The sequence below is a fragment of the Saimiri boliviensis genome, chromosome 17 (genome assembly GCF_048565385.1).
Source record: "Saimiri boliviensis isolate mSaiBol1 chromosome 17, mSaiBol1.pri, whole genome shotgun sequence".
In the NCBI taxonomy this organism is placed as follows: Eukaryota; Metazoa; Chordata; class Mammalia; order Primates; family Cebidae; genus Saimiri; species Saimiri boliviensis.
In genome coordinates, this window is record NC_133465.1 from 14928199 (window position 1) to 14954933 (window position 26735).

The window sequence follows — 26735 nt, forward strand, 5'->3', positions numbered from 1 at the left end:
GGAATGAAGCTTTTCCTTGATGACCAAAGCCACAGTCCTCATTGGTCAGTGTCAAAACCAATGGAGCTTCTTGACGACAACCTTTATGAATGATTAGCTCAGAGGGCCCCTGCCTTGGTCCCTCAGTGAGTTCTTAGTCCCTTCCTTGGACTGTCTGGACAATAAAAAGGAGAGCATGAAAGGACATTTGACTATACCTTCCTCAGAAAAGGGTGAGCATTTAGCAATCCAGATAAAAATATCCATATATTTAACCACAGCTATATCCTGTGATTATGATTCCTAGAACATCACTTCTGGATTTAAGAGAAAAAAGAATAGAATGATGGTCCTTCAAATAAACGAGGTAATTTTGTCTAGCATTCTACAACAAACATTTTTCATTGCACTGTATTTCTGTGTTCTCTCTTGCTTCAGTAACTTGGTGCAACTACAAGACTATTGCTTGTAGCTTTGCGAACGAGGTAATTCCAGTTTAGAAAACAAAGAATGATGCATCATATTTAGAGAGAATGTTACTGTCTGCTTTGAGAGAAGTAGAATTTATGCTTTAATTCTTCTGAAGTGGAGAGATTGATCTCTTCTTGTTTCCTTGTAGTCTCATAATTTTTTGTCAAAAAATGAGCATTTTTAATAATAATATGTGAAAACTCTGGAAATCAGATTCTACCCCTTCTACAGAGTTTGCTGTTTATTGTTGCTATTGCTTCTTGGTTTAGTGACCTCTCTGAACTAACTCTTCAAAGTCTGTTATTCTTTGTTGCGTGTGGCCATTTAAATTTGCGTTTGGTTAGCTTAGTAGTCAGGCAATGACTACTAAGTGAATAAGGTCATGATCAGACTGACTTTTTTTATATGCTGGTAATAAGTAAGTCTCCCCGTCTTTGTTGAGAAACTGCATGCTGGGGCACACCTTCAACACTCAGCCACACAATTGACAGCCCTGCCTTAGTCTTCACTTTTTGCTAATCCAGAGCCTCAAGGTCAGGAAGAGGTAAGGGTTTAAAGCCTTCTTGGGTCTTTCTAAGCATGTGTACAGCCCTGGGTATACACACAACTCTGCATGTGTACATGGCCTTCCAGAGTCCCAGAATCTGTTGGAGCTTTTCAAAGCCCATTGTTTCTCCAAATGGTATCCATTTCTTCAGACAGGTATGATGTTTAATAATGACGTCTGATTGATTTTGGCAAACGCCCTAAGTCTGTTCACATTAACTGACCTTGGGGTTACGGCAAGTAAGATGAACCTGGTGGGTGAGGTCTTCCAGGAAGCCACCAGACAGGTCAGATAATAATTCTCAGAAACTGGGAGTCTGAAGGAGTTCCTACTGCATTCTACTCCTTCCTGGGATCATGATCGTGGACTGTTGATTTTGTCTTACGTGGAACTACAGGGGACCTTGAGAGGATTACATAATACATTACTAAAATATAATTACACAAAGCCGATTATTCTTACCAAGACTCAGCTTTTTGTTTGTTTGTGACTCTCTTTGGATTGCTGCAAGCCTCTGGCTAATTTCCAGAGTTTAGAAAAAATCGATTCTGAGCATTTTTGCCTGTTTCCTTACTGTTTTTATGAGTGAGATGGTTTTCGGAGGTCCTTATTTCTCCATTTTCATTGACATTACTTACTATTGTGATCATTTTTAGGTTTTCTTATTATTACTACTGAGTTGTAAGAGCTCTCTATAAATCCTGGACCAAAGCCCTTTGCAGATATATGAGTTGTGAACATTTTCTCTGAGAGTATGGCTTGCTTTTTAATTCTCTTGGATGTGTCATTTAACCAACAAACATTTTCTCACTTATTGTTAATATTTTTTGTATCTCAGAAAATTCTTTTCTGTCCCAGGTTTGCAAGAGTTCCTTTTATCTGTGCGTCTAGGAATGTTACAGTTTTTGCTTTTACATTTAGGGCTATGATTCACTTCAAGTAATTTTGTAAGAAATTAGGTAGAAGGCATGGCTTATCTTTTTAAAAATAGATATACAGTTGTTCTAACACCGGTTTTAAAAGCCAAAAAGTGAATAACATTGAGAATAAAGTATCTGGGAGCAAATTTAATAAAAAAGGTAAAAGACTTGTACATTGACAAATAAAAAACTTTGCTGAAAAAAATTAAGTAAGACTTAAATAAAGGGAAAGATTGAAAAAGTTAATGGAAAGACTAAAAGTGTGATATAGCACAATCATTGAATTGTATACTTTAAATGGGTGGATTTTATGATATGTAAATTATATTTCAATAAAGCTGTTAACAAATTATAAAATACAATTTTTTGTCATGTCAAAGACTAAAAAATTACTTGAAATGTGTCAAGTTATTTAATTATATAAGTGAAAGTCTATTTCTGGATTCTAGTTCCAATTATCTGTATTTCTATTACTCCAACATTTTTGTTGAATGTTATTGCTAAAGATTTATTGATTTTATTAATTCTAATAAATCAGTGTTTGCCTTTGTTGTTTTCTTTTTCTTTTTCTTTTCTCTCTCTTTTTTTTTTTTTTTTTTTTTTTTTTTTTGAGACAGACTTTCACTCTTGTCATTCAGGCTGGAGTGTAGTGAACCGATCTCGGCTTACTGAGACCTCTGCCTCCTGGGTTCAAGCGATTCTTCTGCCTCAGCCTCCCGAGTAGCTGGGATTACAGGCATCCACCACCATGCCCTACTAGTTTTTGTATTTTTAGTAAAGACAGGTTTTCACCATGTTGGCCAGGCTGGTCTCGAACTCCTGACCTCAGGTGATTTGCCCTCCTTGGCCTCCCAAATACCGGGATTACAGGTGATAGCCACCATGCCTGGCAGTTTTCTTTATTTTTCATCTGCTTTCTACTTCATTAACTTCTGCTCATGTCATTATTGATTTTATTCTACTTACTTTGGGTATAGTTTTTCCAGCTTTTTAAGAGAAGGAAACTTAGATCACTAATTTTAAGTTTCTATTTATTTATTTATTATTTTAAAAATAATTTCAAGTTTTATTATAGATTTGATGCGTATGTATGCAGGTTTGTTATCTGAGTATATTTTGTGATGCTCAGGTGAGGGATACAATAGATCCCCTTGTCCGGGTACTAGGCATAGTACCCAATAGTTTTTCAACACTTCCCCTTCTCTCCCACTCCCTGTAGTAGTCCCCAGTTTTTATTGTTGTCATCTTTATGTCCATGAATGCTCGTTCAGTATTTGTTGTTATGGGTTTTTTTGTTTTGTTTTGTTTTGTTTTGTTTTGTTTTGTTTTGTTTTTGAGACAGAGTTTTGGTAACAAGAGTTTTTTGGTAACAAGAGTTTTGCTCTTGTTACCCAGGCTGGAGTGCAATGGCACGATCTCGGCTCACTGCAACCTCTGCCTCCCGGGTTCAAGCAATTCTCCTGCCTCAGCCTCCCAAGTAGCTGGAACTACAGGCGTGTGCCACCATGCCCAGCTGATTTTTGTATTTTTTTTAGTAGAGACGAGGTTTCACCATGTTGACCAGGTTGGTCTCAATCTCTTGACCTCGTGATCCACCTGTCTCGGCCTCCCAAAGTCCAGGGATTATAGGCGTGAGCCATTGCATCCAGCCCGGTATTTGGTTTCCTATTCCTGCATTAATTAACTTAGAATAATGGCCACTGGCTGCATCTATGTTACTGCAAAGGACATGATTTTGCTGTTTTTATGGCTGCATACTATTCCATGGTGTGCAGGTACCACATTTTCTTTATCCAGTCCATCATCAATGGGTACTTAGATTGATTCCATGTCTTTGCCACTGTGAATAGTGCTGCAATGCATATATGAGGTCATGTGTCTTTTTGGTAGAACAATTTTTCTTTTGGATATATACCCGGTAATGGGATTGCTGGGTGAAATGGTAGCTATGTTTTTTCTTTGAGAAATCTTCAAACGGCTTTCCACAGTAGCTGAACTAATTCACATTCCCACCAACATTACGTAAGCATTCCCTTTCCTCCCCAGCCTTGCCAGCATCTGTTGCAGCTTGACTTTTTAATAATAGCCGTTCTGACTGGTGTAAGATAATAGCTCATTGTGGTTTTGATTTGCATTTCTCTGATGGTTAGTGATGCGAAACAACTTTTGTATGTTTGTTGGCCACTTATGTGTCTTCTTCTGAGAAATGTCTTTTCATGTCTTTCACCCATTTTTAAATGAGATTATTTGGGTTTTGCTTGCTCAGTTGTTTAAGTTACTTATAGATTATGGATATTATAATTATGTCAGATGCATAATTTATCAATATTTTCTCCCATTCTATGGTTGTCTGTTTACTCTATTGACAGATTTTCTTTTTCTGTGCTCCAACTCATTAATTTTTGTTTGTGTTGCAATTACTTCTGAGGATTTAGTCATAGATTATTTCCCAAGGCTGATATCCAGAATGATGTTCTAAGCTTTCTTCTAGGATTCTGACAGCTTGAGAACTGATTTTTTTTTTTTTTTTTTTGAAATGGATTCTCACTCTGTTGTGCAGGCTGGAGTGCAGTGGCACAATCTTGGCTCACTGAAACCTCCGTCCCCGGGTTCCAGTGATTCTTCTGCCTCAGCCTGCCAAGTAGCTGGAATTATATGCACCTGCTACTGTGCCTGGCTCAATTTTGTGTTTTTATAGTACAGACAGGGCTTCACATTATTGGCAGCCTGGTCTTAAACTCCTGACCTTGTGATCCACCCATATCAGCCTCCCAAAGTGCTGGGATTACAGGAGTGAATCCACCGTGCCCAGCCAGGGACTTATATTTAAATCTTCAGTCCATCTTGAATTAATTTCTATATATGGTGGGAGAGAGTTTCTACAGCTAGTGCTCGACTTACGACCACGGTCGGGACCGTGGCACGGTCATAACACGATTTGGTCATAAGTTGAGTAGGCTATATGTACAGTTGAAATGGTGCACGCGGAGATGGTAGTGCTGCCAGAAGCTGGTCCACACTGTCATACACCCAGCTGGGCAAGGTTTGCGCTGCCAGACGCGGAGCAGTCGTGGCTAGTGATTGTGGTCGTAAAGTTGAATGGTCGTAAGTTGCATAGGTCGTAAGTTGATTAATAGTAGTTTATTTCCTCTGTATATGGCTAATCAGCTGTCATAGCACCATTTATTGAATAGAAAGTCTTTTCCCTGTTTCATATATATATATATATATATATATATATATATATATTTTTTTTTTTTTTTTTTTTTTTTTTTTGGCCAAAGATCAGATAGCTATATATGTGTTGGCTTTATCTCTGGGTTCTCCATTCTGTTCCATTAGTCTGTCTGTCCATCTTCATACCAGTACAATGCCATTTTAGTTACTATAGCCTAATAGTCTAGTTTGAAGTTGGGTAATGGTTTGAAGTCAGGTAATGTGATACCTCCAGCTTTTTTTTTTTTTTTTTTTTTTTTTTTGGCTTAGCATTTTTTTGGCTATTCAGTTTCTTTTTGGCTCCATATGAATTTTAGGATAGTACTTTCTAGTTCTGGGGAAAATGACATTGGTAGTTTGGTAGGAATAGCATTAAATCTGTATATTGCTTTGGGCAGTATGGCCATTTTAACAATATTAGTTCTTCCAATTCATAAGTATGAAATGTTTTTCCTTTTTTTTTGGTCATCTTTTTTTTTTCATTACTGTTTTGTAGTTTTCCTTGTAGAGACCTTTTACCTTCTTGGTTGGATGTATTTCTAGGTATTTTATTTTTTGTGGCTATTGTAAGTGGAATTGCATTCTTGATTTGGCTCTCAGCTTGAACATTATTGGTCTATAAAAATACTACTGACTCTTGTACATTAATTTTGTATCCTGAAACTTTGCTGAAGTCACTTATCAGTTTCAGGATCCCTTTTGCGGAGTATTTAGGTTTTCTTTAGGTACAGAATTATATTGTCTTTGAAGAGAGATAGTTTTACTTCTTCCTCTCCTACTTGCATGTCTTTCATTTCTTTATCTTGCCTAATGGCTCTGGGTAGCACTTCCAGTACTATATTGAGTAGGAGTGATGAGAGTGGCGTTCTTGTCTTGTTCCAGTTTTCAGGGGGAATGCTTGCAGTTTTTGCCTGTTCAGTATATTGTTGGCTGTGGGTTTGTCATGGATGGCTCTTATTATTTAGGTAGTTTCAGTGCCTGGTTTCTTGAGTTTTTATTGTGAAGAGATGTGGGATTTTATTTTTTAAAAAACTTTTCTTCATCTATTGAAATAATCACACTTTTTTAAAATTCTGTTTATGTAACAAATCACACAAATGGATTTGCATATGTTGAATCAATCTTGTATCCCAGGAATAAAGCTTACTTGATCATGGCGAATTAACTTTTCAATGTATTGTTGAATTTAGTTTGCTAGTATTTTGTGGAGAATTCTTATGTCTACTTCATCAAGAATATTGTCCTGTCGTTTTCTTTTTTCATTGTATCTTTCCCAGGTTTAGGTATTACAGTGATGCTGATACTGTAAAATGAATTAAGAAGGAGTCCCTTCTCTTCCTTGACTTTTTGGAATAATTTCAGTAGAATTGGTACCAGCTCATCTTTGTATGTCTGGTAGAATTCAGCTGTGAATCCATCTGGTCAAGGTTTTTTGTTGGTTGGTTGGTTGGTTGGTTGGTTGGTTGGTTGGTTGGGAGATTTTTAAAATTATTATTACTGATTGAATTTCAGAACTAAATATTGGTCTGTTCAGAGTTACAATTTCTTCCTGATTCAATCTTAGGTGATTGTATGTTTCTGGGAATGTGTCAATTTTCCTCTAGATTTTATAGTTTGTGTGGCATGGGGGTGTTTATAATAGTCTCTGAGGACCTTCTGTATTTCTGTAGGATCAGTTGTAATGTCACCTTTGTTGTTACTGATGGTGCTTATTTGAATCTTCTCTCTGTCTCTCTAGCTCTCTTTCTGCTGCCACCCTTTGGTTAATCTAGCTAGCAGTGTATCGATCTTGTTTCCCCTTTCAAATAACCAAGTTTTTGTTTACTTGATTCTTTGTTGGATTTTTGGATCTCAGTTTCATTCAGTTCTGCTCTGATTTTAGTTATTTTTTTCTTCTAGCTTTGGGGTTAGGATTGTCTAATTTTTCTAGTTTTTCTAAATGTGATTGTAGGTCACTAATTTGAGATTTTTCCTAACTTTTCGAAATAGGCATTTAGCACTATGAACTTTGCTCTTATCACTGTTTTTTCTCTGTATCCCAGAGATTTTGGTATGTTGTGTCTCTGTTTCCATTTTTTTCAAAGAATTTTTGGTTTCTGCCTTAATTTTATTATTTACTCAAAAGTCATTCAGGAGCAAGCTGTTTAATTTCCACATCATGTGTGGTTTTGAGACATATTATTGGAGTTTATTTCTATTTTTATTCTATTGTGGTCTGAAAGTATGGTTGGTATGATTTCAATTATTTGTGTTTATTGAGACTTGCTTTACAGATGAGCATGTGGTCAATCTTGGAGTATGTTCCATGAGCAGATGAGAAGAATATATACTCTGCAGTTGATGACTGGAGTATTCTGTAGATGTCTATTAGGTCCACTTGGTCAAGCATTGAATTTAAGTCTGGAATTTTTTTGCTAGTTTTCTGCTTCAGTGATCTGTCTGATGCTGTGACTGGGATGTTGACACTATTATTATATGGCTAAGTCTTTTCCTAAGTCTAAAAGTACTTGTTTTATGAACCTGGGTGCTCCAATATTGGGTATGTTGTTGGTTTAAAATGTGTTTTATCTGATATTCAAGTAGTGACCTCTGCTTTTTGTTTTGTTTTGTTTTGTTTTTTGTTTTTTGTTTTTTGTTTTCCATTTGTGTGATAGATATTTCTCTAACCCTTTCTTTGAGCTAATGGGAGCCATTATGTGTGAGATAAGTCTCTTGGAAGACAGAGAATAGATGAATCTTGTTTTTTAATTCAACCTGTCACTCTGTGCCTTATAAGTGGGAGCATTCAGACCATTTATATTTAAGATTAATATTGGTCTGTGAGGTTTTGATCCTATTGTGAAGTTGTCAGCTGATTGCTTTGAAGTTTCCATTCTGTGGTTGCTTTATAGAGTCTGTGGGCTATGTACTTAAGTGTGTTTCTGTAGGAGGCATGTTGGTATGTTCTTGTGCTGCTATGAAGAAACACTTGAGATGGGGTAATTTATAAAGGAAAGAGGTTTAATTGACTCACAATTCTGCATGGTGGGGGAGGCCTCAGGACACTTAAAATCTGAATGGAAGTGGTAGCAACACATGCTTCTTCACACGGTCGTAAGAGAGAGAAGTGCCAAGCAAGCAGGGAAAAGCCCCTTTAAAAACCATCAGATCTTGTGAGAACTCACTCACTATCATGAGAACACCAGAATGGGGGTAACTGCTCCCATGATTGAGTTACCTCCCTCTGGGTGCTTTCCATTACATATGAGGATTATGGGAACTACAATTCAAGATGGGATTCGGGTGGGGACACAGCCAAACCATATCAACAGATAGTGCTTTTTCTTTTCCAAGTTTAGAACTCCCTTAAAGATTTCTTATAAAACAACTGGTCTGGTAATAAATTCCCTTAGTGCTTGCTTGTCTGGAAAAGCTATTCTTTCTTATTCACTTATGAAACTTAGTTTGGCAGGATATAAAATTCTGAGTTAGAATTTCTTGTCTTTAAGAATGATGAAAATAGGCTTCCAATCTCTTCTGGCTTGTAAGGTTTCAGTTGAGAATTCTGTTATTAGCCTGATGGGATTCCCTTAGTACATGATCTGATCAGTTTCTCTAGCTACCAGTATTATTTTTTTTCTTTAGTATTGACTTTGGACAGTCTGGTAAATATAGGCTTTGGTGGTGTTCATTTTGTGTATTATTTCACAGGTGTTCTCCGGATTTCTTGCATCTGGATATCTACCTCCCCTAGCAAGATTAGGAACAATTTCTTGAAATATTTACTTAAATGTGACCTCCAGATTGTTTACTTTTTCTCCTTCTCTCTCAGGAATGCCAATAATTCATAGGTTTGATTACTTTCCATTGTACCATATTTCTCAATGACTTCGTTACTTTTTTAAAAATTTGTTTTTATTTTTGTCTAAATTGGGTTAATTCAAAAGACCAGTCTTGAAGCTCTGAAATTCCTTCTTCTAATTGATCCAGTCTATTGGTACAACTTTCAATTGTATTTTAAAATTCCTTAAGTAAGTTTTTCAATTCCAGAAGCTCTGATCGATTTTGATTGAAGATATTTATCTCTTTCTTCATTTCTTGGATCGCTTCAGAAGTTTCTTTTTGTTAATTTTCAACCTTGACTTGGATCTCGTTGAGCTTCCTTGCAATGCGTGCTTTGAATTCTTTATCTGTCATTTCTGAGTTTCCATTTTGGTTAGGTTTTATTGCTGGAGAGCTAGTGTGATATTTTGGTGCTATCACTGCTTTCAGATTTTTCATGGTGCCAGAATTCATATGCTAGTTCCTTCTCATCTGGAGAAGCTGGCGCTTCTAAATTTTGTAATTATTTTCATGTGGGTAGACCATCTTTTTCTTTCTTTTCCTATAATGTTATTGCTTTTTTCTTTCCTTTCCCCTTCCCTAGAGAATGTGATTGTAGAGAATGCTGGGTAGGTATTTTGGCTTTGCTTCTGGAGCTCTATGGACTCTGGTCAGCTGGTTTTATATTGGGCTGTGCAGTTCAACATAAAAGCCAGTAGATGGCACTTATGGGTAAGAGCTGGTTGGAGTCAACACTGCTGGGTATATACTTGATATTTGTTTATGGGAGAAGCTTTCTGCTATCTCAGGCAAAGAGTTATCAAGGAGTGCACAGTGGTCTGAGCTCACTGCTCAGCCCCTGGCTGGTGGGCACCAAGATGAACAGGGCTGGACTAATAGGTCTGCCTACAGGTCTGCTGATGGCAGGCACAAACAGCAGCACCAAGGGAGGATCTAACTGGTAGCCACCGAGCACCAAAAGTTGTGCCTAGGTGTGGAGTTGGGAAAATGCCTTGGCCCTAAGTTCTCTGAATGGGGATGGAGCATAGGCTAAACTTTTAATCTACAGGAGTGGGTCCTTAAATACCTGTAGACCTGCCTGAGCATGGAATGGAGAGGGTTCTATGCACAGGAGGGTTTGGGCAATTCAGGCTGCTGATGGAGAGGAGCAGCTTCACTGACTGTTTGGAAATCTGCCTTAGCATCAAGCAGAGAGGCCTCGCTGCATCACAATCTTAAACAGACAGGAGCACCCAGTGTGGCACACGCAGACCAGTTCCAGGTTGCCAAACTAACTCTGCAAGTCTCATCACCCAGGAGAAACTGTAGGTCTAGAAGCTTCCTGGGGAGAGCACAGGCTAGTGCCTATTGCTGATTTGCTTTATCATACTTCTGGCTAGGAGGCCCCAACCTAGCTTCAGAGCAGGCTCTCCACTCTCTGATCTGAGACCAAATTTTCTTCATGTCCATGTTACCAGGTCACCAAAGGGAAGGGGTGACTTGTATGCACCCAGATTAACAACGGCGTTCTGCTGTCAGTTTCAGGCCTTGGAAGATGTCTGCAGCTTTTCCTAATGTTTTTCCCTCACAGCATTTCCAAGCCTCTCCCCAAGTTCGCTCCAAGGCATAGGAGAAACAAAGTGCTATACGTTAGTTTGGGTTATTTGCATACCCAGTGGAAACCTGGGACAGTGGAAAGAGGGAGGCTCCCTGCCTTTCTCACATAATGGGGCTTCACTCATTTTTATTAGCCAGATGCCATCACGGGACAGTTTGCCTGCACTCTCTTCCCTGGATTCTGGAGTGACCTTCATGATTCCTGTGGATTCCAATTTTCCTTCTGGAATTAAAGCTCACAGAACTGATCTTGATGCACTTTCTTGCTACTTCCAAGTGGCTGAGGCATGCTAAAAGCCTCTAATTCATCATCTTGGAAAAAAGATCACTTTTTCCCCGATGTAGGAATTTGAATCTATATATATTTCTCTTACCTCAGCTCTTTGCCTGAGGTAGTAGAAAGCTTCTGCTTCTTAGTGTCATTCCACAAATTTTGATATGTTGTATTCTCATGTCATTTGGTTAAAAATTTTTCTAGTTTCATTTTTCTATTATAATTTCCTTTTTAGTCTATGGATTATTTAGAAGAGTTTTATCTAATGTTCAATATTGGGGATTTTGAAATATTTTATTATTGATTTCTAATTTAATTCCATCAGGATCAGATAATATAATCTGAAATAATTCCATTTCTAGGCATTTATTGAGACTCATTTTATAGTCCAGTATGTGGCATATCTTGATGAATATTCCAGGTTTGCTGAAAATACTGTTTTTCCCTGTAGTTTTGGTATGTAGGACACTGAAAGTACCAGTTTAGGCTTCTGCATTCTCATTTTGCTACTTGTTCTATAAATTACTGAGAAAGTGGTGTTAAACTATGATTACAGATTTGAGTATTTTCCTTTTAGTCATGTCACTGTTTGCTTCATGAATTTTGGTTCTCTGTCATTAGTTGCATATATATATACATATATGTATATATATATGTATATATATTCACATATGCATATATACATATTTAGGATTCTTCTAAATATATAGGTCCATATTTAGGATTATTCTAAATACATGTATTTAGAATAATTCTAAATACATGTATTTAGAATAATTCTAAATACATGTGAAATATTTAGAATTATTGGTGATATATTAGGAATTATTGAGTGTAATGATTTCAAAGCAAATCTTTTATAATGCCTTTTCTTTTCAGTTTATCTGTGTCTTTATAACTGAAATTTGCCATTTCTATTTGTAGACAGATTCTAGATTGGTCTTTTCTTTTTTATTTCACTTAGTCAATATCTACTTTTTAACTATGTGCATTTAGTATATTTATACTTAATGTAGTAACCAACGTGGTTAGGTTTAAGTGTATCATCTTGCTATTTATTTTCCATCTGTATTTTCTGTTATAATTTCTTGGTTTTTTTGTTGGTGAAAACCAACAAAATTTTCTGGTGGATTAATTGAGTAAGTTTTAGTGTTAAATTACATTTCCTTTATTGCCTCTTAGGCATGTCTCTTTGTTGTCTTTTAGTTAAGCATTTTTATCTTAGAGTTCTATTTAGAATGAATATTGTGTGTTTTCACACTTTATTCCTGATTCTTCACACCTCCTGCTTTGTTCTTTTTTATCCTCAGTTCAGACCAGATACTCCCTACATTTTGCTTTTCATTGTTACTTTATAAATGTAATATATTTACAACAGTACAATTCCCTTTACTCATCCTCCATTCTTTATGCAATCATTATCATTTATTTTTACATATATTATAACCCTTACCTCTCAGTGTACTTACTTTTAATTCAATCCACTGGTTATTTAAGAAAATTATGAAAAAATGATGTTACATTTTTATAACTATGAGTATTTACCAGTCTTTTCCATTCTGGATAGGGCCAGGTTTCAATTTGATATTATTTTCTTTTAGCCTGAAAGATATAGTTTAGCATCTCTTAGAGAGCAAATTTGTTTACAATGCATTCTGTTTTCACTTACTTAAAAATATCTTCATTTCGTGCTTTTTCTTTTAGAGAGTTATGTTTTCTGGATATAAAATTTTAGGTTGTTAGTTATTTTCCTTATGTATGATAAATATGTTATGCCATTGTCTTCCAGCTTCATTGCTTATAGTACGAAGTCAGTGATTATTCTTACTGCAGGATTATTGTACATAAAGTGTTCCATTAACTCCTTTATTCTCCTGCTACCTACAATATTTTTTCTTAATTTGGTTTTCCAGCAGTCTAACTAGAATGAGTCTAGATACCATTCTTTTAATTTATTGCAGTTGAATTTTGCTGAATTTTTGAATCTGTTGATTAGTGTTTTTCATCAAATTTTGGTATTGTTAGCTATTTATTCTTCAAATATATTCTCCAATATTTTTCAGTTTTATTTCCCATCCAAATACAACTCTCTTCTCCTTTAGGTTTTCCAATTACATTTATATCAAACCATTATATACTGTTTTCCTTATTGAGGCTTGTCCATTTTCTTTTTTCTTTTTCAGATTGGATAATTTCTATGGCTCTGTCTTCAGGATTAGTATTTATTTTGCCATCTATTATGTGCTCTTAAGCCCATCTGGCGATTTAAATTTTTTTTGTCCTTTTAAGTTCTAGAATTTCCATTTTTGATACTTTTTTTCTGCTTGGATTCCCTGCATTTTCATTATCTGAGATCATATTTTATTTAATTCTTCAAACAAATTTGTCTTTATTTTTTATTATATTTGCTTGTTTTTATGTGAATCATTATTTTTAAATAAAATACTTGCCATTATAGATAATACAAGCACTCTAAAAATACGTACCAGAGATTCTAGGTTCTGTTAATGCTCTCTGGAGAGTATTCATTGTTGTCCTTCTAAGCAGGTAAATTACCTGCTGATTACTTTATGCTTGTATGCTTTCAAGGAACCTCTAAGTTGACAGGACCTGTCATCTGATTCCGTCTGTTTGGGATTCATTGTACACTTAGCTAGGGTGGCTTTAGACCAGGTTTTATTCTAAAGCTTGATTTTTACTCTGAAGGCATAGTTCTTCTGGTGTTTCAGCAGGATGCCAAAATGTTGAGGAATTACGAAAACCTCTCTACTCTGTGGGACCACAGCTCTCACATCCCTTGGCACTACTCTTCCTCTAGCATTGCTTCACCTCTAGTATCTGTTCTATCTCAGCCCCAAATCAACTGATCTCTGTTGAATGAAGTTGCCCTCCTATGTGCAGTGACAGACTCACAGGAGATTCTTCTAAGCAAACTTTAGGGGATGTCTCTCTATAGAGCTCCCTCCACTCTCTTCTCTTCACAGATCCTAGAAACTTCAGCTGCTCTGAATTTTTAATTATTTCTTATCAGCTAACTACCAGGTTAAAAAATTACTAGGTTCTGCTCAGAATCCAGCTCCCTCTTTACTCAAAAATTGTCTCAAGGAAAAGAACAAAGCAATTATAGGGTTTCTAATGTGTTTCCCTTTTCTGAGTGATTGCAGTCTCATAATGCCTGTTTTTCACGACCTGAAAGCAGTTTCCTCCTATATATAGTATCAATTTTATAGTCCGAGACTAAATTGTGTCTGTAAACAGAAAGATTCCCACAAAATTTTACTATTAGATTAAAGATATGAGAATCCAAATAATATCCCTGCAGATAATTAAAGCATCCCATAAGCATGCCTTTGAACATATCAAAACCATAACAATTCATTTCAAAGCAAGATAAAAGATTTTAAGTATGTCATACAATATGATGAAAGAACAACATAATTAGAATTTGCAATATTCTGAAATGAGGTGCCAAAACTCAGAAAAAAAATAAAAAATTTAAAAAATTAGACATCAAAACATAAACTCATAGAGACACAGAAAAAATTAACAAAACAGAGAGTGCACTAAGAAAAATATAAGGTGAAATGAAGGAATTTTTTTCATTGAAAAATATTTAAAAATAACAGAAATAGTAAATATTTGAGCAAATATAATAGACTGGACTTCATCTCTTTGGTAGTTTAAAATATGCTTTACAGTTAATAGGAAAAATCACAGCTTGTCTTGTGAAGTTTTCAATGAATGATACATAAGAAAATTAAAACATAAAATAGGGAAAGTAAAGGAATCTATGGGGTGGTAAAATTTCTACATTAAACATTAATTCAAATAGACTGAAAACTCTATCGTTATTATGTATATTTTAATCCCTAGAGCAATTGGTAAAACAGCTATTTATATATTTTTTACATATGTGTGTATAAATAGGAAGATTCTAAAATACGCAATTGATAGGAAGGTTTTTAAATGTTCAGTATCACAGAAGAAAGATAGGAGAAAACGGGGAGAAAAAGAAGAAGTAAACAGAAAACAATGCAAGGGTAGACCTATATCCAAATAATCGATCATTACACTACGCGTACGTGATCTAGACACAATCATTAAAGATTGTCAGAATTAATTTTAACAAGACACACCTATGTTATGAATGTACAAGAAACTCACTTTAATATAACATCATAGGTACACTAAAAATTAAAAAATCAAAAGCATGAATAAATATAGGCTTTGCAAATATAAATCAAAAGAAGGATGGAGTGATCGTGTTAATATTAGACAAAATATAACTTAGAACAAAAATTCTTAGCAGGGTTAAAGAGGGACATTGCATGTTAATAAAGAAATTAATTCGCCAAGAAAATATAACAAAGTTAAATGTTTGTGCATGTAACAACAGAACTTTAAAAATACAAGAAGCAAAAACTGAAAGAACTGAAAGGAGAAATAAACAATTCCACGATTACTGTTGGAAGCATCAACACTCCTCTCTCATTAATATGTAGAACTAGTAGAGAGAAAATCAGCAAGATATATAAGAAATAAACAACATTGTCAAAAAATGAAATCTAATTGACATATATGGAACTTTCTAATTCATAACAACAGAATATATATTATTTTCAGGGTACACAGAACATTCGGTCAGATAGATCATATCCTGAGTTATTAAGCAAACTTTAACAAATTTAAAATAATTAAAATTATACATAGTATGGTCTCTCAATACAATGGAATGAAATCAAAAATTAACAACAGAAAGATAAAAGAAAAATCTCTAAATACTTGAAACTTAAGCAACACATTTGTACATAATCTATGGATCAAAGAAGACATTTCAGAGAACAATAGAAGATGTTTTTAACTGAGAAAAAATAAAATCTAACACATCAAAATGTGTAGGATGCCAGTAAAACAGTGCTTATCTGGAAGCATTGCTTATATTAGAAGAGAAGAATGACCTCCAATCAAGAATTTAAGCTTTCACTTTAAGTAACTAGAAAAAGAAGATTAAAATACGCACCAAGAAGGTAGAAGGAAAGAAAGTTTTAAAAAGTTGATTTTTTCCGTAATCTTCAATATTCTTTTCCAGTTTTTGAAAAGAATTGAATAAAACTTGAAATAATTTATAAATATTTGATAAATTTTAAAAATTAATTTTACTCTTAAAGTAATTTATAAATCTATTACATACTATACATTCTGTAATGTAACCCCTTTAACTCTTTTTTTTTTCTTTTTTTCTTTTTTTCTTTTTTTTTTTTTTTTGAGACAGTCTCACTCCATCACCAGGCACCAGGCTGGAGTGCAGTGGCGCGACCTCGGCTCACTGCAACCTCCGCCTCCCAGGTTCAAGCAATTCTCCTGCCTCAGCCTCCCGAGTAGCTGGGACTACAGGCGTGTGCCACCACGCCTAGCTAAATTTTTTGCATTTTTAGTAGAGACGGGGTTTCACCATGTTGGCCAGAGTGGTCTTGATCTCTTGACCTTTTGATCCACCCGCCTCGGCCTCCCAAAGTGCTGGGATTACAGGCATGAGCCGCCGCGCCCGGCCAACTCTTAATTCTACTGGTAACTACATGTTTATGCCACAGTCCCTATGCTGATGTAACTTGAGTCTTTTGATTGCCTAAAGCTGATTTCCTGTCCAGGTACAGTGGCTCAAGCCTGTAATCCCTGTAATTTAAGAGGCCAAGGTGGGCAGATCACTTGACGTCAAAAGTAGCCTGGCCAACATAATGAAACCTCCTCTGTACTAAAAATACGAAATTTAGCTGGGCTTCGTGACATACCCCTGTAATCCCAGCTACTCCAGAGGCAGAGGCAGGAGAATTGCTTGAACCCAGGAGGCAGGGGTCGCAGTGAGCCCAGATTGTGCCACTGCACTCCAGTCTGGGCAACAGAATGAGACTCTGTCTCAAACAAACAAACTAACAAACAAACAAACAAATAAATAAAATAAAGCTGGCTTCTTGATTACTCCTCAAGAAAAAATCATGGGAACAAAATTCCTTCAGTTCTTGCAGCAGATGATTTGACAGCAGATGATCTATGCCATTTATACTTAAAAGTCTATTTGTTAGAAATATTTTTTCTTTGAGTTCCTTATATATATATTATTACATTTTACTCTAGCATAAATTATTGCTGTTAACAGTCAGATCGCCTATGCTTTGCCTGACTGTTGTTTTGTATTCCTACAGAGCATATGGTAATTCTGTTTCACACTTTGAAGAAAAGTGACTTTTTAAAAATGTGGTAATTATATTAGAATCTGTCTTTATTGTGGTCATTCTGGGTCAATATGTGGGTGATAAAACTGTAAAGTAACACAAGGAAGGAACTAATGATATAAAAATCAGTATAGGAGTTACTTTGTGAGGAAAAAGAAGAGGCTTGTGATTAAGACCGGGCATGCAGAGAGGCTTCTGGTATGGGCGGCAAAATTAAATTTCTATACATGGGTGGTGATTAAAAGAATATTCACCCTATAGGCTTTATATTCATCTGTTTTTTGGTATTTATGTTTTATTTTACTATAAAAGCAAGTTGGAAATATCATTATTTTTCTTGTGGACCTTGCCAATTGTGGTTCACTTTGAAGAGCTCCCTGAATACAGGATTTTGTAAGTATTATATATTCTTCAGCACACTTTAAATGAGTAATTTCATATTTAAACTACTTAATATGTGTTTTATCTTTTAAATTTTTATTCTTATGGACTTAGGGGTACACATGTAGTTTTGCGGATCTGTTTCATACTGGTGAAGTCTGGAATTTTCATGTACCCATCACACAAACGTTAAACATTGTACCCAATAGATAGCATTACGTCTCCCACTTCCCTCCAACCCTCCTCCAATGTCTATTATTCCACTCTATACGTCACTTACAAGCTGAAGGTACCATTGTTTAGCTCCATCTTATAAGTGAGAACATGCTACATTTGACTGTCTGTCTCTGGGTTATTTCACAGTTCCATCCATGTTGATACAAAAGACACGATTTCCTTCTCTTTTATGGCCAAGCTGTATTCCATGATAGATATAAGACATTTTTTAAAATCCAATCATCCATCGTAGGGCACTTACACTGACTCCATGTCTTTGCGATTGTAAAGAGTAGTGTGACATATATATAAGCACAGAAGTCTTTCTGATAAAAATGATGGATTTTCCTTGCTTAGATACCAGTAGTGGGGTTACTACTGGGAGTTCTATTTTTAGTTCTTTGAGAAGGTTTTATACAGTTTTCCGTAGAGGTTTCCATAAAGGTTGTACTAACTTACATCCTCACCAACAGTGGATAAGCGCCCTCACCAACAGCTGTTATTTTTTTGGCTTTTTAATATTAACGAGGCTGACTGGAATAAGATGATATCTCAATGTGGCTTTAATTTGCATTTATCCCATGACTAATGATGTTGAACTTTGTTTTTGCATGTTTTTTGGCCATTTGCATGCCTTCTTTCGAAAAAAAAAATATTGTTTTGTCTGTTCATGCCCTCTGCCCACTTTTTATTTTTATTTTTTATTTATTTATTTATTTTTTAAATTTTATTTTATTGCATTTTAGGTTTTGGGGTACATGTGAAGAACATGCAATATTGTTGCATAGGTACACACATGGCAGTGTGATTTGCTGCCTTCCTCCCCATCACCCATATCTGGCATTTCTCCCCATGCTCTCTCTCCCCAACTCCCCACCCTCCTCTGACCCTCCCCTATTTCCCCCCAACAGACCCCAGTGTGTAGTGCTCCCCTCCCTGTGTCCATGTGTTCTCATTGTTCAACACCCACCTATGAGTGAGAACATGTGGTGTTTGATTTTCTGCTCTTGTGTCAGTTTGCTGAGAATGATGGTTTCCGGCTTCATACACGTCCCTACAAAGGACATGAACTCATCATTTTTGATGGCTACACAATATTCCATGGTGTATATGTGCCACATTTTCCCTGTCCAGTCGATCATCGATAGGCATTTGGGTTGGTTCTAGGTCTTCACTATTGTAAACAGTGCTGTGATTAACATTCGTGTGCATGTGTCCTTATAGTAGAATGATTTTTTTTTTTTTTTTTTTTGAGACAAAGTTTCACTCTTGTTGCCCAGGCTGGAGTACAATGGTGAAATCTTGGTTCATCGCAATCTCCGCCTCCCGGGTTCAAGCGATTGTCCTGCTTCAGCCTTCCTGGGTAGCTGGGATTACAGGCATGTGCCACCACACCCCGCTAATTTTGTATTTTTAGTAGAGATGGGGTTTCTCTATGTTGCTCAGGTTGGTCTCGCACTCCCGACCTCAGGTGATCCACCCGCCTTAGCCTCCCAAAGTGCTGGGATTACAGGTGTGAGCCACTGCGCCCAGCTAACAATGCTCTTAGTCACTGTGTTACACTGACTGCACCGGGGCTTCAGTTGTGGTGAAAAAAATGGAGAACAGTTGGTCACCATTCTGTGTAAATTACCGTTTCTCCTTGAAGTCCACTTTCAAATCATTCCGGCCTTTCTTCCATAGTTCACTGTCAACTTTAACACAACTGTTTGTGCAAAGGTTGGCCCTGATCTGGATCACCTGAAGACCTCTACACTCTGTCCATGATCATGAGTACAGAATTGCCTGTTAGCAATTCTACTCTTAAGAACTTATCATTTGATATATTCATATACATTCATGATAAAATATATATGTTTGAAATAGCAAGGAATTGTACAAAAACAGTATGTCTAACTAAAGCTGCCTGTAGTCATTTTGGGGCCACATGGGGAGAGCTCGTCTCAGAAAGCAAGTCAACTGAAGTGGAGCAGAGAAGATATTCTACCAACCTGGTTGGTGCCCTGGTTCCCGCCTTACCTGAAGCTAAAGTCACATCTCTGCTTCCTTTTTACTGACCCAATTAATTTCCCTATTTGCTTAAACAAGCTTGATAGGAATGTGTTTTCACCCACAGACTCCTGATTCAATTTTTAAAAATTATGTGACCTCCCATAAAGATGAATACTGATTAAGTATATTGCCAGCCATGAAGCTCAGGGCTCTGATTTGTAGTCTGAAGACACATGTGGCACATGTGAAAGGGTAAAGATCTCCAGTGGAAGCTTTGCTCTGTTAGCCTGTTGAGCTTTTGTTGCTTAAAGGGAGAAGAAGCTTGCTGCGTTTTCTAGAATAGCACAGGGTATTGTTTGAGTCCATATCTCTGACGTGGCACGTATTGCAACATGATCCCAATTCACAGTAGAATCAATGGTGCCAAGGTTATCATTGTCTCAATATCACTGGACCTCAGAAATTTCACAGGGGCCCCAGAGCTTTCAGAGAAAAAGCATCAATCATCCATGCAATGATGCAGGATTAATTCACATGTTCAAAAGCATCCGGTCATGACAAAGTTGTGCCTTCAGAAGAAGACTTCTTGTTTGAAGCTCATCTTCCAGCAAGGCTTTTTGAGATCAATAAATGTCCCAAAGCACTGAGGACTCACTCTTCTCTTTTATGTTTTCCTTTGCACAGTGACAAAAACGAATCTAGGGACATTTGGAGCAGTTGTCTCTATTTAGAAATAGTCTTTTGGGACTCCATGGGTAAATGCCTTAAATAATAAGCTTTAAATATAATGGATACTTCTTGTTCAGAAGAAGAAATAATGTTCCTTTTAAGGATCAGCTGCAAAAAGTGGGAACCAGAGAAAGAAAACTCCACTGAACTTAAGAAAACACTGGGAGAATAAAATCACCAACTCTGGAAGCACTACACCTTCTAACAATGCAGCGTGAATACATCTAATTTTTCACAAAGTAACACATTTAAGAATTTTAACTAGTCAAAATACAAAATCAGTCAAGCTATTGTTTGAAATATCTTGTTATTTAACTTAATTGAGCATCTAATTCAACCAGACACATACTTACTATGTGTGCATGTGCATGCACACCTGCATGTATTTGCAGGTAACACTCAGAAGATAGTTTGCAAAACCTTGAAAAGTTTACAGAATCCCTTTGAAGCATCCATTAAATCTTTCTTTCGTTTTGGAATTGTTTGGAGACATAGTTCACTTTATTCACATCAGAACTTCTGCTTTAGCATCAAAACAATGGGCAATTTTCTAACAAAAGAAAAACTAAATAAAGTGTTTGAAAAATATAGCCTTATTTGCTCGCAGTAGTTCACCAGGAGCGGAAATGTGAACTCCTTGGAAGTAAGTCTACCCGTATGATATTAGGGGATCACTTCTTAACCTTCACCTCTATGCTGTAAACTTGACTTTTTGTAATAAAGTTAAAAGGTGGCACTAATGGACGTCCCCGAAAATACCCTACAGCCTCTGCAAAGACTGGGTGTGTTTGCATAATCTAAACTGAGCAAACCTTAGAAGAAATGTCTGAGTACACACATTCTAACACCTTCAATTAAGTTCTGTTAAACTTCCAGAGACTATATACCTTCTAAACGGCGAGCAAAGTAGTTGGATCAGACAGACTACCATGTTGGAAAGGGACTAGTCATTGTATTGAAGTTTTTGAGGGTTTTATTGTGTCAAGCCAGTTAGACTTTAAGCTCGTGCCTCTAAAGTCTTCAAGAAGTGTAGAAAGAAGTATCTGAACTCTTACGTAAGATATATTCTATATGCGACATACCAGACAGCTATCACAATTTTCTTCAAATTTAGAGAAACCTGAGAACAAAGGAGAGGATACTTTCGTTTGGTTGGTTTGGGGATTTTTTTTTTTTTTTTTTTTGCAAGGTTCTGTGTTGTTGGTGTTGTTGTTTGGATCTCTGAGTTTTCTGAAACCCCAAACCTCTGCCTGACCCATGACTGGCAGCGTGTCTCAGAGACTTGCTCATTACGCACCATGAATAGCAACCTCCCCCGGTTATTGCAATCAGTGTCCATCAGTTGGAGAACCATGCAGATGTAATGGCTGATGAATCACATTTTATGATGCAAATGGCCCTGGGAGGAATTGTGTTCCCTGTATCCCAGATCCTTTCTCCTTTTAAAAATCCCATTTTAATGTCTTGCATGTAACATTTTAAAAGTTATTTTTATTGTTTTTGTTTCCATAGAGAAAAGCTTCATTGTAGAAGTTACAAAGCTTGCATGACCAAATCACAAAAGAAATTTAGTTCTAAAAAGTAACAAAAGAAAATGTGGGAATCTTTCAATTTTCTTTTCTTTTCTTTTTAAGTTTACCATTGGCTTTGAGGAGAAAAATCACAAAAGATTTCATTAGGCTACATGGTCTGGAAGTCTTCAAAGAGAAAAACAAGTTCTTTCAACGCAGGTCTAGTTACTAATTAATATTTTTAAAATTTTATAATGTGTATAACTTTCAGCTGTTATGAGAAACAATTTATAGTGAGCCTTTCAGATGTGAAGGGAAATTGATGAACTGACAACATAGTGGAGAACGTTATAGCAAAATGACTTTTCTTTCCACTTAAAATAACATGAAGAAAAGACTATTTTCTATTTTGTCAAATTATCTTGATGCTATAAATTCTTGATAAGAAATCTGATATTTTTAATGATAAAAAGTTAATAGCACAAAGCATGTCACTAGCTGTGCTGTCTGATTAGGATCATCTCTGCACCTGCTCTCAGAATGTGTATATCTCAAGTCACAATTTAGGGTGAGCATCCTTGGGAACCAAGCGTTTTACATTGTCCCAGAAGTCTCGGCAAGTCCTCTTGTCTGTCTCTGTCTAGCTGCCTCTTCCTACACCCCAGCGCCCCTGCCCTTGAGTCTGTCTTCCACTTCCCCTCTCCCTCTCTTTTTTCTCATATTTCCAGTAGATTGGAACGTTTGTAGGTTTCTTTTTTTCTACACCCTGATTCGCCTGTCTTTGTTGTCTTTCAAACATATATGTGAACCCCTCATTGTTATTAAACATTTTCCCTCCCTACCCTCACTTTCTCGTGTGATAAGCCATCCTGTCATCAGTTTTAAGGACCTTCTTGCTGTCATAAACTAGGCCACCCTAAATTTTTTTTTTTTTTTTGAGACAGAGTTTCACTCTTGTTACCCAGGCTGGAGGGCAATGGCGCAATCTCGGCTCACCGCAACCTCCGCCTCCTGGGTTCAGGCAATTCTCCTGCCTCAGCCTCCTGAGTAGCTGGGATTACAGGCACGCACCACCATGCCTAGCTAATGTTTTGTATTTTTAGTAGAGACGGGGTTCCCCATGTTGACCAGGATGGTCTCCATCTCTTGACCTCATGATCCACCTGCCTCGGCCTCCCAAAGTGCTGTAATTACAGGCTTGAGCCACCATGCCTGGCCTAAAATTTTTTTCAAATGCCCATTTGTCTTCTGACTACATGAGCAGCAAAGGTTCAACATCTATCCCTACACGCTTCCAGAATTTGTTACACTGTAGTTATTTCCATCCATTCTTTCTCTTTACAAGTAAATAAGAGAAATTGGTCTGTTTGTAGTATCTGAGGTTTTCTTTCTTTCTTTTTTTTTTTTTTTTTTTTTTTTTTGAGATGGAGTTTCTCACTCCAACCCAGGCTGGAGTGCAATGGCGCCATCTCGGCTCACCGCAACCTCCGCCTGCTGGGTTCAGGCAATTCTTCTGCCTCAGCCTCCTGAGTAGCTGGGATTACAGGCACGCGCCACCATGCCCAGCTATTTTTTTGTATTTTTAGTAGAGACAGGGTTTCGCCATGTTGACCAGGATGGTCTCAATCTCTTGACCTCGTGGTCCACCTGCCTTGGCCTCCCAAGTATCTGAGGTTTTCTATGTAAGATGAAGACATGCTGTCCACTTCAGGACTCTCCTGTCTCTTAACTGACATGTGACTGAAACACATAGCACCCCAACCCCAGGACTAGTTACACATCCTCTCAGGAGATAGTCTACTCAACAGGGGACTGAGCTTTGATCATGCCCTTTGATAATGTTGTAACTAGAAATCCTTTACTCTGCTTTCACTGTCAATGCTACTAGCTCATTCATGTCCAGATGTCCTATAATTTGGATTGTTTATAGTCTAGTCAGGAATGAGCCTAGCCACACACACTACACTCATCAGCCACTGGAAGAGCAAATGCCTATCTCAGAACTGTGAAGTCATTTAATGCCAGACGTTCTTTGGCATCACCAAGTTGAGGCTTTATGTGTGTGTTCGATCTAATCTGTGGAGTCTGACTCCAGCTTCGCTCATTAGCTGTGTCCTGGAGGACAGAGTCTGTCTTTCTTCTGCATTGACTCTTTGTCAGTGAGCATCTAAGTTATCTATTTGTTTTTATTTTCACTTGTAAAGGATTCAACTGTTTACATTTTCCTTGAGCTGCTTCCATTATCTCATAAAGCAGACCTTAGCTTTTTAGATCTACAAATTCTAATTATTAGATAATCATAGTCATGGGATTGGATGTCTAAAATGTCTTCTCCATAAATACCTTCTCAATTCAGCATGTATATCCTAAAAGGAGATAGCAGATATTACACAGCTTTGTGTAAGCTTTTAGTCCTCAGCACAGCTCTTTGGACACAGCAGACAGTGATACTATTTGATTAATTTTAAACGAGGGCATTGGTTTTTATTCATTACGCGTTTTTACTAGTTTCAGACCAAAGCCCAAGGGCCTATTTTGTCTGAACAAAAATAGCCACTGTCATTTCCTGAATGCTGAGTCAAAACTACTCTGTACGCAAGAGATGGAGAGCCTTGCTTACATAATGTAAGGGGAGGGGAACTTGAATGCTTTTCTTCCACTCTGTTTTTTTCCACTATCCTGCTATGCTTTAATTTTCCCAAGATACACTTTCATGAAGCCCTTCCTGAAACGCACGTGTGAACTAGAAACAGAAGAAAGGCCTTGGTACCTTGTCTTCTATCACTTACATATCAGCCATCATCAAGATCTGCAGAGTCTGGGTATTATTGTGGGTAATAGAAAAAAAGCTATGTTATTTGAAACATAAATTTGCAGTGGGTCATCCGGGAGATGGACAAACAAAAAGACACTCAGTGATAACAAATACTGTGGATTTTATCCAGGGCAAAGTGGATGTAAGGAAGCTGAGGAGAAGGATGAGACAAGAGCATCAACAGGAAGGTAGGCGAAGAAGATCCCAGAGAAGGCAGGTTTATACAATGTGAGCCAGGAGGGAAGAGGACAGAGGAGAAATAAGTTCAAGACTAGAACCCACCTGGTGTGTGTGGTAGAGGTCAGTGGGGATCCTGCAAGCCTCGAGACCCAAGGTAAGAAGACTTGAAAGGATGAAGTCTCAGATGGCTTCAGAAAACCCATTTTTAAATTGAATTCAGTGTATTTCCTCCTATCATAAAGTTCCTCATCCTTCTCTCTCCTCAGGACGATAAGCTGACAGAAAAAGACCAGACTGTACGGGGTTGAAGGTACGAAGCAAATTCTGATTGAGAAACAATCATAGGTATTGAGCTGAGCAAAGAAAGACCATGTCTCCAAGCAGAGTCTATCATTTTTCCACCTGGATGTGAGTTACCACCTGCGTGGAGGCACCATGAGAATAATAAAACACTCCATGCATTCTAACCGGTGACTGAAGTACAAAACGGATGAATAAGCAGGTTTTCAGAGGATGAAAATCCAGGCCATCATTTCACTGTCTGAAAAATTATCCTTTCTGTGTCCTGAGTTTCACAGCAAAAACGATGGAGAACCTTGTCGCCAACGTGGATTAGGTGATGAGGTTAGCAATTTTGATCACGAGGCACAGGCATATCCTGATGTGTGTTGAGGATGAGAATGAAAAAGTTATGCAAGTAAACGAGCTGAAGAAAGAAGGCCCAGATGGGTCTCCACTGGACATCAGGTGAGCCTTTAACACAAGGACAAGTTCAGGGAAAGGTAGCCTTAGAAGAAAGTTTACTGTCGCAAGAACTAGGTTACATTCTGGTTACACATCCATGGATTCTGTCGATGGTTTTTCGTTTGTGAACACAAATGCTTGTTATCTGTGGCACATTTTTGAGAAGACAAACTTTGGTTGCTATTAAACACAGAGATAAAGCCAAGTCAGAGGCAATTGACCAAGCGTTTCCTCAGCAAACAGCATGTCTATTGTGTGTGGATTCTTTAATTGGCTGTGAATGGAATTTCACCTTTGGCATTAAAGGTTAAGTGTTTATTTTTACTATCTTCGTTATTTTAATGTTTAAATGTCTAAATACTGAGGTGAACCCTATCATAAAACAAGGGAAATGGCATGTAGTTTGATCCAGAAAGAAGCCAATTCCAGCATGGTAAGGAATATATGTTTCAGAAGCTCATAGACAGTTATCTGGATCTTCTGGCTCTAAAGATGGATGGATGAGAATACACGGACAGAAGCTTCCTGGTGAGGCTGGAATAATTCTGTTGTCCTGACATCTTCGACAATACCCTTCTGTCTTCAGGGTTGCTGTTGTAGGTTTTATTTTTTTTTTGGCTTCTGTTTCCAGTAATGGAAAAGGACCACATGGAAGACTGTATGTATGTACATCATGTCCAAACAGAATATCCTATGATAGTGAATCTCAGAAGAAAGTTTGAGAGATGTGAGGACTGATTACCGAAAGCAAAAGAATGTAGGACATCTCATGAGAAGAGAGCAGTCACGAGTGGTATAAACCACTCCCTTGGACATTTGTAATCTATCTACTTCTTTATTTAAAAAGAATGAGAGGTTTACTGTGAACTACAATCATAGGACAGATTTCTAGAAAAGATAACAATTCAGAGCATACATTTAATTTCCCCTCAATCCATTTCCTTGTTGAAACAATAAAAGAGTACAATATACTGCCATGAAAGGTACTGAGAAAAGTCTACGTGTAGTGACATGGAAAAACAGAAAAAATATATTAAATGATTCAAATGAGTTATATAATTTATATCCCATTTCTGTTAAATAACTTTAAAATTTATAAGTGCATTAGTCTG

General features: G+C 37.0%; 1 long non-coding RNA gene across 1 annotated transcript; it reads left to right on the forward strand.

Annotated features, from left to right (window-relative positions):
* The first annotated feature begins 267 nt into the window (after positions 1 to 267).
* LOC141581938 (uncharacterized) lies at positions 268 to 26548 on the forward strand. Its single transcript, XR_012514765.1, has 3 exons — positions 268 to 346; positions 24830 to 25033; positions 25146 to 26548. It is a non-coding gene; the product is annotated as an uncharacterized LOC141581938 (long non-coding RNA).
* Positions 26549 to 26735: the final 187 nt, after the last annotated feature.